This window comes from Meriones unguiculatus, chromosome 7, assembly GCF_030254825.1.
Source record: "Meriones unguiculatus strain TT.TT164.6M chromosome 7, Bangor_MerUng_6.1, whole genome shotgun sequence".
Taxonomy (NCBI): Eukaryota; Metazoa; Chordata; class Mammalia; order Rodentia; family Muridae; genus Meriones; species Meriones unguiculatus.
In genome coordinates this window covers 96,739,566-96,757,662 of record NC_083355.1, presented here as the reverse complement: position 1 = coordinate 96,757,662, position 18,097 = coordinate 96,739,566, and the positions used below count along the sequence as shown (strand labels likewise).

The 18,097-nt window shown below is 40.1% G+C and overlaps 1 pseudogene; it reads left to right on the top strand.

The window, feature by feature from the left end:
- The first annotated feature begins 810 nt into the window (after positions 1-810).
- Positions 811-868, top strand: LOC132655528 (U6 spliceosomal RNA; annotated as a pseudogene).
- The last annotated feature ends 17,229 nt before the right edge of the window (positions 869-18,097 follow it).

The following is an 18,097-nucleotide window of genomic DNA, read 5'->3' as shown; positions in this document are numbered from 1 at the left end:
TGCTCATATTTGCCTATGAGCATCTGTTGATTTTTTTGGCCAAAGGGCAGTGAATTTCACTATGGCTCACTGAGACTATTCCTTTATCTTCCTGAATATTTATGGAGGGACACCAGCTACTGGCGTGTCTATGCGCTGGCCAGTGATGCTGGTTAAGAGAGGAACAGTGATTTGCTAGGAAGGAAGGACCCCTCGATGCTATTGCTGTTGGGTAAAACTTGTGGTCCTGGGTCTATACTTACTGACATTGGGGGTGGAAGGGAATACCATGAGGTTATTGTGTGAATCTTTTTTTTTTTTTCAATGCAGTTTATTCAGGAACCTTGAACAATCCTCGGACCCTGGGGAAAGCCAGCCCACAGCTTAAATAGCCTCTGGGTAGCCAACCCAGGTGTGCCATGTGTGCAATGCAGATAGGTCCACATACATGGAAGCAAGCCAGATCCTCAGCCTTAGCCAAATGTGGAATTGTTCGTGACAGAGAGCACTCACCATCGGGAAGGTGGAAGGCGGAAACCAGCTCCATCTTTAAGGCATAGCATTCCGCAGCTCTCTACAGTTCCCCCTTTTTGTTTTAGACGCATCAGGCAAGAGTAGAGGTCTGATCTCTGATATTAGAAATAAATTGGGACTTTGTACTGATGTTCATTTAGGTGTCATCCACCCAAAGAGCATCAGACCCGTCTGATACCTTTTTCTCAGAGGCGGGACCTGGGGCATCAACCCGCATGCAATCAGACATGCTCTTCTCTGGGTCGAAAGCTGCTGACCCTGAGTGCAGTGCTTAGCCTCGCATCCTGAGCGTATCATTTTAGCATGGCCCCTGCGCAAGGATGACACGCAAATTCGTGAAGCGTTCCATATTGTGTGAATCTTAAGATGAGAAAGAAAACCTCAATTGACCTCACGGCGCTGTTTCCTGCCTCTGGGAAAGTCATGGAGCCTCTCCTCCAGATATTTCTATCGTATCATCTATAAAACAAGAGTTAAGTAATGCTTGTTTCCTAGGACCATTGAATGGAGTCCTACTTGATCTATGTGGAATGCTGAGAACAGTCTTTGCCACTATAACTACCAGAGTTTCCTCACTGCTATACTCATTCAAAGATTAAATATTTTTCATTTTTTAAATAAAGAGTTGTGCAAATAACGTTTTGGTCAACTGAGTTCTTTTTGGAAATAAGCTTAGGAAAGCTGTGCATTTGAGAGACTCCAGAAATGACGTGAATGGTGTAACAGATTTTTTTCTTTCTGTATTCATCTCTCTCTTTCTTTTAGATGGTTGGCTGCTCCTACATCTCTTCAGCATTTCCTCAGTGAGCTATGGCATCATAGAAGCACGCCTCTTCCCTGCCTCTTACAGGGCTGTGACTGGGGAAAGCTGTGTGTGGCACTAGACTTAAGCACCTCAAACAAAACAAATTCCCTAAGGGGTGATGCTTCAATATGATATTTAACAATGGGATAAATGTAAAAACTCTAATGAATACGATGTCAAAAAAGGAATAACTTTTACTTCCTGATTTTTTTTTCTGGTTCAGCCTTTCATGTTTCCTGACATTGTACTGAGTAATACACCATCCATGTAAAACTTCAAATTTCCAGGAATACATGAATAATAATAATGGTAAGCACCTATGTGCTTACCACTGTAACCACTGTATTGAGTAACCTAAGTAGTATAGTATAGTATAGTTATAAAGCTAACTAATTACTTACCATTAATTTGAAAGCTAGTAATTTATACTAGCTGGTGTTTAGTTCATTGAAATTCATCAGATTTCACCTCACATCTATCAGAATGGCTAAGATCAAAAATTCAAGGGATGATGCATGCTGGAAAGGATGTGGAGAAAGGGGACCCCTCCTCCATTGCTGGTGGGAATATAAACTTGCTCAACCACTTTGGACATCAATCTGGTGCTTTCTCAGAAAATTAGGAATACTGCTTCCTCAATATCCAGCTATACCACTTGTAGGCATATACCCAAAAGACGCTCCACTATTCAATAAGGACATTTGCTCAACCATGTTTGTAGCAGCTCTATTCCTAATTCCAGAATCTGGAAACAACCTATATGTCCCTCAGTGGAGGAATGGATACAGAAAGTGTGGTACATTTACACAATGGAATACTACTCAGCAATTAAAAACAAGAAAATCATGAAATTTGCAGGCAAATGGTGGGAATTAGAAAAAATCATCCTGAGTGAGATAATCCAGAAGCAGAAAGACACGTATGATATATACTCACTTATAAGTGGATATTAGCTATATAATATAGGATAAACATACTAAAATCTAGTGTCCTAAAAAAGCTAAACAACAAGGAGGACCCTAGGGAAGAGGCTGAAACCTCACTCAGAAGGGCAAACAGGATAGACATTGGAAGTAGGAGAAGACAAGGAACAGGACAGGAGCCTTCCACAGGGGACCTCTCAAAGACTACCCACCAGCATATCGAAGGAGATATTGAGACTCATAGCCCAACTTTGGGCATAGTGCAGGAATCTTTATGAAAGAAGTGGAAGATAGAAAGACCTGGAGAGGACAGGAATTCCACAAGGAGAACAACAGAGCCAAAAAATCTGGGCGCAGGGGAGCCTATAGAGATTGATACTCCAACTAAGGACCATGCTTGGAGAGGACCTAGACCCCCTGTTCAAAGGAAGCCCATTGACTACTCAGTTTCCAAGTGGGTTCCCTAGTCAAGGGTACAGGAGCTATCTATAACATGAACTCAGAGGCCATCTCTTTGATCACTTTGCCCCTGGGGGGGGGTGCAGCCTTACCAGGCCACAGAGGAAGAAGATGCAGCCAGCCCTGAAACCTGGTAAGCTAGTGTCAGAGAGAAGGGGAGAAGGTCCTCCCCTATCAGGAGACGAGGGAAAGGGAATAGGGGGAGAAGACAGAGGGTTTGTGGGACTGGGAAGAGATGAGGAAGGGGGCTGCATTGGGAATACAAAGTGAATAAATTGTAGTAAATAAATACATAAGTGAAATTAAATTTAAAAAAAGATTCAGCATAGATGGTCTGACCTTAGGCTATGGTGCCATTTTTATAGCTTCTTCACCTAATCCCTCTTAAGATTTGTGGACTACCTAAGCTTAATGCTTGTAGGTGTTTTGTAAAGATGCAAACTTTTAAGCATCATACATATCTGTCAGCCAGTTACTGGTAGGGAGGCTTGGAAACTGGACCTGACAAGCTTTGCTGCTTTCTTACCCAATCTACCTTTTTGTCCCACAAGTCCATTCTCCATTTTGCTGTTTGCTCGTTTAACCTTCCTGTTTGTGTAGGTAGGTTTAGACTTATGTGTTCTAACTTTAGGAGTGAAAGCTCTAAACACAATGTTAGACTGTTTCAGAGGCAACTTGGTGCTAACAGCTGCTGAAGTACTTTGATTTTATATCACGCCATCCGTGAATCCTTTATTATGGAATTCTGATTTTTCTACGAGAGTGTTATGGCCACTTGTAATTGGCATAACTATTGATATAATTATATTTACAGCTGTAGCAATCTGGTAGAAAAGCATATCATTTTTGTTCTTCATAGAAATCTCATTTGCTGCTTTTTTTGTGTTAATCTGTGTTATGATTTCATTCTCCCTCCACTACTGTCTTACAAGTGGAACACAGTTTTTAAAAAGGGGTAATTTCTAGGGTTCTCATATGCATCCTTAACTTCTCATAGCATTCCACAGATAATATGATACCACTACACCCATATTTAAAAACTAATATATTTCTATCACTTTGTCCTTTATATTGTCATACATTTTGCTTCTAAATATTTTAATAAGCCCATACACTATATATAGCTATCATAAATATCTTCCAGAGAGACTTAATAAATGAAAATTGTTTTCATCCTTTTATATTAATCATTTTTTTGCTACTCTTGATATTTTTGCATAGATTCCAATTTCTATAACTTATTGTTGCCCTTTTGCCTGAATAGCTTCTGGTGATTAATACTTTTCACTACTTTTTGTTTAGTAAGAGTTTAACCTATGTTAATTGTGTGTGTTTGTATGTGTGTGTGTGTGTGTGTTTCACACACGTGAGTGTGTGCCTGTGCACATGGATTGGAGTCCTGAGGAAGATGTTGAATGTCTCCTCTACCTTTCTCCTTTTTATTACCTTGACATGTGTTCTCTGACTGAACTAGAAGCTTGCCATTTCAGCAGGGCTGGTTGGCCAGCAAGCTCTCAGATGCATCTGGTTTTGGTCCCCCTAGTGCTGCTGTCATAGGAACACACAGGCAGGCTCAGCTTTTACATGAGTGCTAGGGATTTGAACTCAGGTCTTCAGGTGATCTTACCCACTGAGCCATTTCCCCAGTCACTATTTAATGTTTTGATAAATCGTTGTTTTCCTAGGCACACGATTTTGTGCCTTTACTTAAGCGATTTAAAGATGCCTTCATAGCCTTCTTGCTCACATGCTACCTGTTTTCTACATGGTATTTCTTGATCACTGAATGGCCTTTTGAAAGTTTTCCTGTTATTACTGATTCTCTGAAGTTTGAACGTTAAAGGCTTGAAAATCTGTCTTGTTTGTTTGTTTGACGGTGCTCTGAGCTTCACTCATCTGTTGCTTATTGTTTTCATTAAATGTAAAATAATTTTTGGCCATTTTCAAAGTGTCACCTCACCTTCCAGCATGTGAGATCATGCAACACTGTTCTACAAGTCATTTGAGTTCTACTCAAATATGACAAGTCCTTTTCTCTGCTCGTGCTGTATTCACACTTACTGTTCTTCTTCACCATGCTGCTTCCTGGAAACTCTCCAGGCCTTAGCCCGCCCTGTGCTTCTCTTTTCAGCACTGCCAGTTTTAAACAATTCATACACGGTCTTTTCTGTTTATTTAAAGTACAGAGATCAGGTCTGGCCTCAACATCCCTTAAGAATAATATCTTTTAAACATTTAGGTCACTTTGTGTGTTATGTAATTTTCACCACAATCCGTCTGTTCGCACACATTAGCAAACATAGGCCTAGACAGAAAAATTAAACTCGGCTGAGCAATGACATGGCACAGCAGACAAGGACATGGGGAAGAGCAGAAACCTGGATTCAAATGCTTCTCCCTTGATGCACCCATGACCTCTCTGCACTTCTATTTCAACATCTATAATGTGATTACCATATAATTCATGTGGCTGTTCTGTAAACCGCAGGGTAGTAACTGCCAGGTGCTCAGACAGTGTGTAGCAAGCACTTCATTCTCAGCATCTGTCAGTATTATTCCCAAAGTCACATGCTTGTGGTGGTGAAGGCCAAGCGAGGTTTTCTAGCTCTAAGGTTACATTTTCTGGGTTTCTAAGAATCAAGCTTAGCATCTGACAAGTAGAAAGTCTTTATAGTCTTTCAATGTGAATGTATTAAGATTCCAGAATATTAAAAATAAAATTATAATGCTATAAATTGATGCAGTTATCCCCAAGTCAGTTTAAGAGCAAGGACTTAGGTCTTAGAAGGTCACGTTGGTGAGGCTTTAGCTCATAGGTCCAGATACCTCTGCTGCCTTGCAAAGGCCAATCTTTAGAAACTCTGGCAAGCAATTAGTGGTAAATACCCTAAATATATTGTTTCTCCTTTATATCCCTAATCATTGTTTTGCCTTATGTTTATCCTATACAGATCAAGTCAAATTCAACTCAAAGCCCATGTAACTATGGGAGATGACACTCTTGACTGAATCATGATGCTTAAGAAAGCTGAACTATTTATATGTAATTTCCATTTAGTGTGTGTGTGTGTGTGTGTGTGTGTATGTATGTGTATGTGTATGTGTGTGTGTGTGTGTGTGTGTGTGTGTATGTGTATGTGACAAACATGTGAATGTGTGATTCACATGCAGGATCCAGAGGAAAACATTAGTGTCTTTCTCTATTGCTGTCCACCTTACTGACTCTAGACAGGCCCTTTCACTAAAATGGATGCTTGGCCCACTGGCCTTGCTCCTGGTATTCACTTGTGTCCTAACCATGTTACAGTTACAGGTTCCTATAGGTCTGCTTGGTTTTTCACATGGGTGTTCAAGAAGCAGAAAGACACACATGGTATATACTCATATAGACATATAAGATAAACTTACTAAAATCTGTACATCTAAAGAAACTAATCAAGAAAGAAGACCCTGACTAAAATGCCCAATCCCCATCCTGAAAGGCAAAGAGGATGGACCGCAGAAGAAGAAGAAAACAGGAAACAACCTAGGAACCTGCTACAGAGGGCCTCTGAAAGGCTTTGCCCTACAGGCTATCAAAGCAGATGCTGAAAGTTATGGCCAACTGTTGGGCAGAGTGCATGGAATCTTATGAAATAAAGGGAAGATGGTAAGATCTGGAAAGGACAGGAACTCCACAAGGAGAGCAACAGAACCAGAAAATTTGATCACAGGGGTCTTTCAAGAGACTCATACTCCAACCAAGTACCATGCATGGAGATAACCTAGAACCCCTGCACAGATGTAGCCCATGGCAGTTTAGTGTCCAAGTGGGTTACATAGTAATGGGAAGAGGGACTGCCTCTCACATAAACTGATTGGCCTGCTCTTTGATCACCTCCCCCTGAGGGGGGAGCAGCCCTACTAAGTCAGAGAAGATGACAATGCAGCCACTCCTGATGAGATCTGATAGACTAGGATCAGAAAGAAGGAGAGGGGGACCTCCCCTATCAGTGGACTTGGGGAGGGGCATTTGTGAAGAAGGAAGAGGGAAGGTGGGATTACGAGGGGAGGAGGGAGAGGTTTATGGGGGGATACAAAGTGAATAAATTGTAATTAAGAAAAGTTAAAAAAATATAAAAAGATTTGAGCTCAGGTCCTCATGTTTGGATAGCAAGCTGTCTTACCCCCTGAGCCTTCTTTCAAGCTCTGCTGTATGGATATCTGGTGAAATATTCATCTTTTTCAGATGGTCACATTTCTTAGAAAATTTAACAATACAATGAAAAAAAAAGACATTGGATTTCCTTTGCAAAGAAAACTAAGAGAAAGACAGAGTCAAATTTTACATGTCTTAAGGTGATTTGGTATACTCAATGTTGAAACCTGTGTAGAAGCATCCAGTGCTGAATGAGGAAAGCCAGTGAAGGATTGCAGAACTCCACCCTCACCCTTCATTTCTTTCTTAAATGAGTATCTGTTCTTTTCTTACCAATGTGACCTTTTTATTCTCAGAATTTCTGTTGATGTGACTTCCCCATCAAAAGGATAATGCTTTTAAGTCCATTCTGTTTTTCTTATAATCTAGGGTCACTTCAGGTCTTTAAGGGTTTAATTTTCTTTTAATTTCTTCATTTCTTTTGTGTCTCTGTCATTTCCCTTTGTGATTCCATCTGGATGGAATTTCTTCCCTTTAATTATAAGTCACCAGTGTTCTTCCCATCCTGATCCCCAAGAGATGAGGAGCAGCTGGTTCTTCCATGAGGTAGGGAGGCCCTGGGAAGGCCTATCTCCTCCCCAGTGCTGAGAAGCCACGTCAGGAATGCTCCCTGTTTAAATGTGAGTCGCACTGTTTGTTTATCTGTGCTTGCAGGCCTGACCTTAGCTAAAGTGAAACCTGATGAAAGAGAGGCCAGAGTCACATCCTATCCACTCATTTTTGTTTTCTTGGCCCACTGAGTACATTTCCCCAACTCTCTGGCATTTCATTTGAAAATTAATTTGGAGCAAGTTTTCTTTTGCATATCTAAAAACAAATGCATCAGAGGCTCTTGGAGGTTTTTGCAAACACAGCTTTTCCAAATGGTTAACTTGGTGCTACAAGAGCAGAAATGCTGAGGTTTTATAACCATTTTCCTTCTGTAATGGTGGAACTTATGGGTATTTTAAAATAACCTTAAATCAAAGATGTATTTCAAGCAGACAATCCTTTGGGATTAACACAGTTACTGTATAGGCTTGAATCACTAATGTTCTCATTGGATACTTTTAATTCCCTGGTGAGCAAACCCAAATGAAGTAACACTCCAGATGCTAGCCTGTGCTTGTGCAGATAGGGGCAGCAAGATCCAAGTGAAATGTCACGTTGTATTATGTCACCCTCCTCGATCCTGAGAACCTTAGATACTGTGGTCATCTTGCCTTTCTCACTGATGAGTTTCTTCAAACATTTGAAGTAGAAACATTTAAATGGTAAATAGTAGATAGACTCATGGAGCCTTATTAAATTTATTGTGTTTGTTGTGTTTTTATGGCTTCCTATAGGTCACATGTTGGGTTAATAATTGGGAATATATAAACCCTATTCCCTCAAAAAAAAAATCTGTGTAGTTGTAGGTCTCCATTGGATTTAGAAAGCTGTCATATTCATTCGAAGTAGAGAAATACGTGTCTGTTCCCTTGTTGATATTTTATGTATAGCTTTATAAGAGTGACTACAGCAACAATTTGTAATGAAATTAGGACATCAGAATATGTGTGGGTCTTAGATAAACACACACACACACACACACACATACACTGGTGTCTGAGTCTTGCTTAAGACCCACTGAAGCAAATTTGTGAGGATGAGCATCTCTAGGAATTGATCTTTTGTCCTTTATCATTGCTTATGTGTGCATGGGCATGCAGCCACCATGTAGTATGTTTAAAGGTCAGAGGAAAACTTGGAAGTTTTTATTTCCACCATGTAGGTTTCATCAGCCTTGGCAGCATGTACCTTTATTCACTGAGCTATCTTGCTTGCCCTGTGCTTCATCTTTAGTTCTGTAAGTGATCTTGGTACGTACCCAGGATCGAGAGGCATAGTATTTATAAGAAATTTTCAGCATTTATTTTAGCAGCTTCAATATTCTATGCATAGTTACAGAATTATTAAAATAATCCAATTATTTGTCCAGAAACCACTCTAGAATGTTCCTGTAGACTTTAAAATAGAATTCAAGTTTGTGCTAGTCTGTCTTTGAAGATCTCTTTTATGCTTATTTTCTTTCCTTTTTTCCTTTTACTCTCCCTACCCTTTTTTTCCCCCAGACTGTTTCTTGTCAACTTTTTGTTTTCTTTATCCTTTACATCATATTCTAGGAAACGAAGGAAAGAGTACACAGGTCTCACTAAGTTCCTGCCAACAGTGATGAACCTATTCTTCTTGGAGATATTTCCACTTGGAGAAGTTTTCACACTCACTGAGCTGACAAGTCTTGGTTTGGTATCCGTGGACTAATGGAAATATTTATATCTTTTTGAAATGTGTCATTTTAAAGAATGTCCTGGGATTTGCTAGAGAATATGAAAACCTGCTGTCCCCGTTTCTATTTCCAGACCCAGACATGACCTCGGTGCGCAGAAGCAGCTGCTTTTAATTTTATGTCATCTTGAACTTCAGGTCCATCTTTGGGACGTAGGGTCCAGAGTAGCTCCACAAACAACAAACGTGCGATGGAGGTGATTAGCACAGCAGCTCTGGTTAAGCATGGCAGGGTTTACAAAACGTTCTTCCTGGAACAGTGAGAACCTGGTTAACACCTCCAGGCTTGGAGTACTTTAAGTCTTCCCATCTGCCTTTGTCACCAGTCCTGGTGCATCTAACAACTTACTGCCCAAGCAATGCTGCTTAATTTACCTGCTTTCTACTTTGACTCAGTTTTTCTCTAGGTAAGGCATAGGGCGGGGGGAGCTATGTGCAGATACACTTTTCAAAAAAGAGAAAATAACTTAATAATTGATATAGTATAATAAGAAGTTTGATTCTACCAAACTAAAATGGACATAGTTTTAAATTCAGGCTTCACATGAAATTTTATAGAATTAAATTAAAATTTTAGAGTGGAGTTTGGGGTAAGATATAATAGTTTCCAGTTGGTGCCCAGCCCCAGCTCCAGTAGGCACTGGGTTTCATCTCTATTATTTCCTCTCCTAGACTCCAGGTGCCAAAAATAGTGATGTGAAGGGAGACTGACAGGTGCAGAGACAAGGGCTGGCTACTCTCTCATCAGAGCGATGGCCAGAACAGGACAGGCTGTGCTGACAGAGAGGCTGTGGCATGGGAGTTGGAAGCTGCAATCCTATACCAGCACCCTGGAGCCCTTCCATTGCCCCTGGTGGTGACAAGGAAAGGGACAGGTATACTGTTGATCTTGGCACAGACCTCCCAGCGATAGAGATAAGCTGCTGGACAGTCTATCAGAACCAGAGCCTCAGTCACAGAAAGCAGTACATATGGAATGAATGAAACCCCAAATACCAGAGAGGAAGATGTATCAGGAAGGCTTGGGCCAGGACTCTCAGACAGGGATTTCCGCAGGGTGTGAAGTCCCCACAGAGAAAGGACACAACAACTCTACTTGTTTGGGTTTCTGAGAGGAGTAGCCCTCTCCCTACCTTCTGAGATTGTCACAAAAAGACAGTGGAGAAGGAGGAGGTGAGAGGAAGAAACACATTCGTCCCAAGTAGGAAGAAATAGTAACTGAGCTTCTAATACAGTGCATTTCATATTCAAATTTTCATTAACTTCCTTTACACGTTTGTGTCTAAATTGTTTTCACTTGTACCTCACTTGAACAGGGTTTGTAACTTTTTCTCTGTATGTACCTATTTTGTAATATGTTTCTATTGCTCCTTATATCGCTAACGCATATGCTTTCTCTCTTATGCTTTATTGCCCTTTCCTCCTTTCCTAGTCCTGCCTTATTTTACCATACAATTATTATTACACTTAACACCACACAATTATAGGTTATCTTTTCCCCAATCATTACTAGTGAACCATGATCGCTGTCCCTTACTGAGGACATACATGAAATCCATGGGTTTGGGGGGAATCAGGAACCGAGGAGAAAGGGGGTGAATGGTGACAGAGCCCACACAGAATGTTGGAAATCAGACTCCGGAGACCAGACACGATGGTGCAGATCTAACTTAATTGTCCGGTGTAACAGCTTTTAAATGATTGAAAGGCCAATCAGATCATCCCATGCTAGCTTCAAGCACCAGTAACAATCGACTGTAAAGAAATGTAGGAGGTGTGTGCATGTGGAGGGGGCAAGGTCACTTTAGGAGACTTCCGTAAAGAAAGGGGAAGCAGCCACTGTCCTAGCCTCTTATCCGTTTTGAGACTTGACTAGTGTGCTAGGAGTCCCTAGTAGTTCAACACCGTGTGCAGTAGATCAGGACCTTTCCAGGAGCCATAGCAGTGGCTGACATTTCACTCACCATTCCCTTTGGGCCTCCAAAAGGCTTACCTCAACATTCCCCAGTTTTTTTTTTTAAATTTTTCTATCAAATCATTGTACCTATTACAGTAGTCAGCTTCTTCATTAAATAGAAGTGGGAAAAACAAGTCCAAGTGGCTACAAATCATCAGAACTCATATCAGATAAAGCAAACAACTGAAAAAATGTAAGGGAATAAGAAAACAAGAACAAGAACACCAGTAGAATACTTCCATCCCATCATGGGCACAGAACACAAGAAGAAAACACAAAAAGTGTGAAAAACAAATCACTTGGGGATGAAACAAGCTTAAAACTTCTTAGTACCAGGTAACACAGTGAGCTAGTTACAATGCTAGAAAAGTATTACAGACTCTAATTTTTTAAAAAAGGATCTATGGTCTTTTAGAAGACTCAAACAGATGAACAAAATAAAAAAGGAATTAATCAACCAGACAGAATATTGCCATCATTAGAGGAGAAAATCAAGTATCTAGAGGAAAAACTCAACAATGAACTTGAGACTGAAAATAAACCAAGCACTCAAAAGAAGAAGGAGAAGGAGGAGAAGATGAAGAAGAAAAATGAGCTAAACAGAAACACTGGGCAGGACAGAGTCACATGATCAAATAAAATCACACCTGAAATCACCATCACTAATAAGTCCAAGTAGAGTAATGAATTTTCAGGGTCAAAGATAAGGCTAATATTAACACATTAAAATATATATGTAAAAGAAAAGGACTGATGACCCTGAGCAAAACCTCCAAAGACTCTCTGATACATGCTAAGAGACCAGCCCTGAGCATCCTTGGAGCTGGGGTGAAATCTGAAGGTGTGGGCAATTGATTCAAATTGTAGAATCATAGTAGAAAGTTCCCCAGATGTAAAAAAAAAAAAAAAATGGTCACTGAAACACAAGAAACATTTAGAACCCTTAGTGAGTAGACATAAGCAGAACAGAGACTGTTCCTGATGCCCAATACTCAGAAATAAAAAGCAAAAAGAAGATACCAAAAGTTGTAATAGAAAAAAACACCATCTCAGCCATACATTGTAATAATATCACCCCTCTCATCAGCAACCTTAAAATCCAGGAAAACGAAGAATGATATCTCTTATGCCCTGAAAATAACTGCCAGCAAAAAAAAGTTATCCTATAAATTTTCATGAGAAACAAAGATATAATAAAAACAGACACAAATGAAGACAAATTATAAGAAGCACACAGCACTGCAAGAAGATACTTATATGAATACTATGCACAGAGGAAAAAGAAACAGCCTCATCCATGAGAGCACAAAAGCCGAATATATTTCATGAGAGGAGTAAGCAAAGGGGGAGCTGGTAAGCAATTCACCATGTCCATCACTGTAAACCAGGACACTCTCAGTACTCACAGGCACAAAGAACAGATATAGCTATAATTGTACCAACAAGAACAATAACCAACAAAACCGTAGGAAATCAAACTCCTCCCAATAAAAATTTAAATGCAAATGACCTCAATGTTCCCTTCAGAAAACGAAAAGTGGCAGAGTAGATTTAAATGCAAATGTCAACTATTCCTTGTAACTGACAACAGCAACATTATTCAAGTAAAGATATCTACAGACTGAGATTCAAAGAGTGATAGTCCACCTGCCAAGTGGACTGAAGTCCAGGACAAGCTGGCAGAGCTGACTTGAGTACTGATAACACAGACTTCAAGGCACTAGCCAGAAGAGATACAGGGAGCTACTGTGCATTAATAAAAGGAGCCATTCTAGAAGGTACAAAATCAGCACTGCATTGTGGAAAGTGAGGGGAGCAGGCAGAGGTGAGGAGGAGGCATGGGAGAGAGAAATAAATGACTCAGAGTATGATGAAACATGTGTATGAAGATGCCGTGCTGAAACCCACTTCATTGTGTGCTAACCTTCCTCAAGTTAATAATGAAAAAAACTAAAATGCATAAGACATTAGGTAGATGGGTGTCGGTAGAACGATGCGGAAGCTTAGAGTAGCCGACTCTAACCATTCAGGAAGTCACCCAAACTAAAAATCAGCAAAGAAATTTGAGAACTAAGCCATACCACAGAGTAAATCGGTTTAATGGATATCTACAGAATACTCCATCCAGCAGATACAGAATACATATTATTCTTGGCAGCTCACAAAACCTAAATAATCCCATTATGGGCCACAGAGCAAGTTTTAACAAATATAAAAGAATAGGTTATTCATTGTATTTGCTCAGATCAGAGTGGAATGACTAGAAATCTAAAGCAAGTGGAACCACAAGCACTACACAAACACTGGGAGACTGATCAATGCACTTTTGAATGGGGCACTGAAGAAGAAGGGAAGACTTTAAAAAATTCCTATAATCATATGAAAACAATAACATAACTTAGCAGGGCTTCTGGCACATAGCTGAGGCTTTAAGAGGGATCTTTATAGCTATAAGTGCTTATATTTAAAAAGAAAGATCACCCCTGTGCTCAAATTTTCTGGTTCTGTTGCTCTCCTTGTGGATCTCCTGTCCTCTCCAGCTCTTACTACTATTTCCTACTTCTTTCATAAGATTCCCTGCATTCTGCCCAAAGTTTGGCCATAAGTCTCAACATCTGCTTTGATAGTCTGCAGGGCAGAGCCTTTCAGAGGCCCTCTGTGGGAGGCTCCTAACTTGTTTTCTGTTTTCTTCTTCTTCTGGTGTCCATCCTCTTTGCCTTTCGGAGTGAGGACTGAGCATTTTAGCAAGAGTCCTCCCTCTTGATTAGTTTCTTTAGGTGTACAGATTTTAGTAGGTTTATCCTATATTATATGTCTATATGAGTAAGTATATACCGTGTGTGTCTTTCTGCTTCTGGGATAGCTCACTCAGGATGATCCTTTCCATATCCCACCATTTACCTGCAAATTTCATGATTTCCTTGTTTTTAATTGCTGAGTCATATTCCATTGTGTAGATCTACCACAATTTCTGTATCCATTCTTCAGTTGAGGGGCATCTGGGTTGTTTCTCCAACCAAGTACCATGCATGGAGATAACCTAGAACCCCTGCACATATGTAGCCCATGGAAGTTCAGTGTCCAAGTGGGTTCCATAGTCCTGGGAACAGGGACTGCTTCTGACATGAACTGATTGGCCCGCTCTTTGATCTGCTCCCCCCTCGGGGGGGGGGGAATCAGCCTTACCAGGCCACAGAAGAAGACAATGCAGCCACTCCTGATGAGACCTAACAGATTAGGATCAGAAGGAAGAAAATGAAACCCTCCCCTGCCAGTGGACTTGGGGAGGGGAGTGTGTGGAGAAGGGGGAGAAAGAAAGGGGTTGGGAGGGGAAGAGGGAGGGAACTAGAAGGGGGATACAAAGTAAATAAAGTATAATTAAAAATAAAAAAATAAAAGAATTGGAAAGAAAAAAAAGAAAGATCACAAGTAAAAAACTAAAGAGTCAGCTTAAGCTTCTAAAAAATGAAACAAGTCAAACCCAAATGCAGTAGATGCTAAGAAGTAATAACAATTTGGGTAGAAATTAATGAAAGATAAACCAAAAGTATATATAGAATCATCCAAATACAGAATTGGTTCTCTGAAATAATAAGCAAGATCAACAAACCGCAGACAAATTAACCAATAGAAAGAGAGGGAAGCCCTACATTAATAAAATTGTAAAATTAGGGTACTACAGCAAACTCCAGCGTGATACAGAGAACTATTTGGGAATATTTTGAAAGATTATATTGCAAAACAATAAAAATACAGAAAAAATAGATAAATTTCTAAAAAGATAGAAAACACAGAAGAAATAGATACATCCCAAAACACATAAGACCTACCAAAATTAAATTAAGAAGATGCAAATAAGGAGATTCATAATGAACAATAAGGTTGAAGCAGTAATTAAATTTCCCCACAAAGCAGAGTTCAGGCCTGGACAGGTCCACTCAAACTTCTGTGAGACATTTAAGAAATAGCTAACACCAATACTTGTCAAACAATGCCTTACTTTTGAGACACAGACCGTCATTGGGGTTTACCAGATGGCTACACTGACTGGCCAGGTAGTCCATAAGACCTTCCTATCTTCACTCCTGTGATACTGGGTTCGCAGACATATATCACCATGCTTGGCTTTTGTTATAGGTTCTAGAAATCTGAATTAGGTTTTCGCATGACTGTGCAGCAAGAACTTTATCAACTAAGCCATCTCTTCCAGTCTCTTCTTGGTGTTTTCTCAAATTCAGTTTGCAAATGTTATACTCAAATTTTGTGCATCTGTGTATATCAGAGAAATTAATGTCTATCTCTCTTTTTAGTTGTGTCCTTACAGGTTTTTTTTTTTTTTTTTTTGGGTTTTTTTTTTTTTTTTTTTTTTTTTTTTGTGATGAGGGTAATGCTGACCTAACAGAATAAGTCGAGTAGTGTTCCTTCTTTGACAAGTATTGCTGAGGTCATGGAACCTCGAGGAGAACTCACCACTACCACTTTGTGAAATCAGTATAATGTCTAACTTCTAACTTCATTCTTTGTTTTCTTGTATTTTTTTATTAACTTAATTTATTTTTTTATTAATTTAATTTATTCATTTTGTATCCCAGCTGTAGCTGCCTTCCTCATCCCTTACCAATCCCGCTCTTTCTCCCTCTTGTCCTCCCATGCCCCTCCCCAGTCCACTGATAGGGGAGGTCCTCCTCCCCTTCCATCTGACCCTAGCCTATCAGTTCACATCAGGGCTGGCTGCATTGTCTTTCTCTGTGGCCTGGTAAAGCTGCTCCCCTCTCAGGGGGAGGTGATCAAAGAGCCAGCCATTGAATTCATGTCAGAGACAGCCCTGGTTCTCCTCACTAGGGAACCCACTTGGACACTGAGCTGCCAAGGGCTGCATCTGTGCAGGGGTTCTACATTATATCCATGCATAGTCCTTGGTTGGAGTATTCAGAAAACACTCCTGTACCCAGAACTTTTGGTTCTGTTGCTCTCCTTGTGGAGCTCCAGTCCCCTCCAGGTCTTTCATCATCTCCTCTTTCATAAGATTCCCTGTACTCTGCCCAAAGTTTGGCTATGAGTCTCAGCATTGGCTTTAATACCTGCGGGTTAGAGTCTTTCCGAGGCCCTCGGTTGTAGACTCCTGTCACATCCAGCTATACCAGCTATACCATATAGCTATACCAGCTATATCCTGGGCATATATCCAAAATGTGCTCAAATATACAACAAGGACATTTGCTCAATCATGTTTGTAGCAGCTTTATAATAGCCAGAATCTGGAAACAACCCAGATGTCCCTCAATGGAGGAATGGATACAGAAATTGTGGTACATTTGCACAATGGACTACTACTCCTCAGCAATTAAAAACATGGAAATCATGAAATTTTCAGGCAAACAGTGGAACTAGAAAAGATCATTCTGAGTGAGGTATCCCAAAAGCAGAGAGCCACACATGGTATATACTCATTCATAAGTGGATATTAGATATATAATATAGGATAAACATACTAAAATCTATACACCTAAGCTAAGCAAGAAGGAGGACCCTGGGTAAGATGATCAATCCTCATTCAGAAAGGCAAACAGGATAGACATCGGAAGTGGGAGAACACAGGGAACAGGACAGGAGTCTAACTTCATTCTTACATCCACATATAACTATAGCTCTTATTACCCATCAACAAAGCTTCATTTTGCAATGGAGACTACTACAGAAAGGCACAACTTGTCAAATCGCAGAGAACAACAGACCATAGGGTGTCTAGTCCCAGCTTATACATCTACCACACAACCCCTACACCTACGCTAAGGCTTATGAAACATGATGGAAGAGAAAATGGAAAGTTTGTGAGAGCCAAAGGACCAGGATGTCTACTGCAAGACTGTCTTCTGTATAGGATAGGAAAGCTGAACCCCCCTGTGGAATCTTAACCATATGGTAGCCTAAAAAAATCCTAGATTGTGTGTGTGTGTGTGTGTGTGTGTGTGTAAACTGGAAAGGGACCATTATGAAAAGAATTTCAGGGGGAACGGGACACAGAAGTGAGGCTACTAGACATTATGAGAAGAACCAGCAATAAGTTCAGGGAAAAGAGGTGGAGTATGGGGAAGGAGAGGTGCTGTGAAAATTCCATAATGAAACACATTACTTTTTATATTAATTTTTAAAACCAAGAACAACAACAATAGCACAAAAATCCTGAAGTGCTATTTAGTTACATTTGACTAGTGATTAATTTACACAACAATGTAAATTTTGGATATTTTTAATTTGGCAAAAAAATTTTGTTGAACAGAATTCTTTAGTTTCAAACAATAACCGAATTCATTAAAAAAATAAATTGGAGGAGGCCAGGTCTAGACCAAGGGAGATAACTGACTGTTCTTAATCAAAGAGAACAGTTTTTCACAGTCTTTTTGACAACTGTCTTTGACACCTCTATCATAGGTATCAAAAAATGAAAATACTTTCTTAAAAATATTTAGTGTATAATTGATGCTTAACAAATAGTTCTTTTTTATTTTCTAATTTTTATTTAACTTTTTTTTTTTTTCAATGCAGTTTATTCAGGAACATTGAACAATCCTCGGACCCCGGGGAAAGCCAGCCCACAGCTTAAATAGCCTCTGGGTAGCCAACCCAGGCGTGCCACAGGGGCAATGCAGATAGGTCCACATACATGGAAGCAAGCCAGATCCTCAGCCTTAGCCAAATGTGGAGTTGTTCGTGACAGAGAGCACTCACCATCGGGAAGGTGGAAGGCGGAAACCAGCTCCATCTTTAAGGCATAGCATTCCGCAGCTCTCTACAGTTCCCCCTTTTTGTTTTAGACGCATCAGGCAAGAGTAGAGGTCTGATCTCTGATATTAGAAATAAATTGGGACTTTGTACAGATGTTCATTTAGGTGTCATCCACCCAAAGAGCATCAGACCCTTCTGATACCTTTTTC